Source organism: Olea europaea, chromosome 11 (assembly GCF_002742605.1).
Source record: "Olea europaea var. sylvestris chromosome 11, O_europaea_v1, whole genome shotgun sequence".
In the NCBI taxonomy this organism is placed as follows: domain Eukaryota; kingdom Viridiplantae; phylum Streptophyta; class Magnoliopsida; order Lamiales; family Oleaceae; genus Olea; species Olea europaea.
This window is the reverse complement of record NC_036247.1, coordinates 13,015,239-13,016,894: the sequence shown is the minus strand read 5'-3', so window position 1 is coordinate 13,016,894 and position 1,656 is coordinate 13,015,239. Positions and strand designations below refer to the sequence as shown.

General features: G+C 36.7%; 1 pseudogene; it reads right to left on the bottom strand.

Annotated features, from left to right (window-relative positions):
- Window positions 1-6: 6 nt before the first annotated feature.
- On the bottom strand, window positions 7-1,654 carry LOC111403442 (annotated as a pseudogene).
- Between the last annotated feature and the right edge of the window lie 2 nt (window positions 1,655-1,656).

Below are 1,656 nucleotides of genomic sequence, written 5' to 3'. Positions count from 1 at the left end.
CAGACTCGTAAAATTGAAGGTGCACCTATTTTATAATCAGAAACGCAAAGATCAAAACAATTGAACCAGCAAGAAGAGAAGTACCTGAATAATATGTGAAATATGTGGGATATCAAGTCCACGAGAAGCAGCATCTGTGCACACGAAAACTCCACCTTTCTGCTGGAAATCAACAAAATTCCTAGTACGCTCGTCTGGAGAGACATTGGAAGCGGAAACATTTAACTCCAGCTCCCGTTAAGATCTTAGCAACAGCTTCAACAGCCTCAACAGTATTTGCATACACCATGGTTCTAACTATTCCAGAACCAGAATCCACTGAAGAGCTCAGTCCATTAACAGCATTTATGAGAGCATCCACCTGACTATCAGTAGTAACTTCAGTCCACTTCTGTTCCAACCTGAAATATTATAATAAGGAATCCAATTCATTACACGATGAGATGTAATTATCAGATAGTATGAACAGGCAGATCAAGCAGAAAAGATAAAACTAACGGACTGGAACTTTGTATTCATATCACTAAGAATAACCAAAACAATTTCAAGTGGCTCTCAAATTGAACATAGCAATAAGTGCAACGGTGAGCAAAAAAAGGAGAATAAATTACAACAAGCAATATCCAGTTATTTTCTAATCTGCTCACCATATTCTTAAGCAAATTAAAATTTTGAATAATTTACTGGCCATAATTTATGAGTTCTCCTTTAAGTGTGTGTCAAAAGCAGACTTGGGAGAGAGAATGATTTGTTATGAGGTACATTAAATATACTACCTATCCATCAAGGAACTAAAAAATTAAATTAACAGTAAATTAACAAGAGTAAGGCAGACACCTGGGATTTTGGCAATAGAGATAATTTCCGCTAACCCAATTGGCATCAGGAAACATTCTTTTCAATACTCCTCCAGCAGTTTTCTTTCCATTTACAGGAAGCGTTGCTGCAACAAATATGTGTTGCTTACTGCGTTCATATATTTTTCTAAGCCTCCAGTCTTTCTTGTTTATAAATTCAGATTTGGTTTCTACATTCTCAACATCAGAATTATCATCAGTATCTTACTCGTCTTCCACATTAAGGTCTGCTTGCGGGTAATCCTCATCTTCCGTATCCGAGACTTTTGGGGCAACAGAATTCAAGTCTTGTTCACCAGAACTTGCACTTCTCATGCGAGATAACAGCTTCTCATCAAATCGAAGCATGTTTATGCGACGAACTATTTGGTTCTGAAAACTTCAACAGAGAAGCAAGTCTGCTTCATCAAAAACCTAAGAGTGAATGGAAATTAGATAATTAGGATACAGATTTGAGATCCATTGACAAAACTAAACTGTAAAATATTGTCATTGTAATACAAAATACCACGTATGAAATCAGAGCGTCTACATTTTTCTGTGTCGATTGCATAAATGAAATTCAGAAGTGCAACTGACGTCGAAACTATTATATCTGGTTGTTTAACTGGCAATCCCTGCAGTGAAATTGCTCGTTCATAAGAAACAAAATATGAAGATTTCCACCAATGTCACACAAATGACTAATTGTTCAATCAACAATGAAACTAATACACATATTTCAGTACCTGGCGACCACAAATGGCAGCAACTCTGAGAAATGGTTTGCCATTATCGCCACAAAGGGAGTTAGCCATGC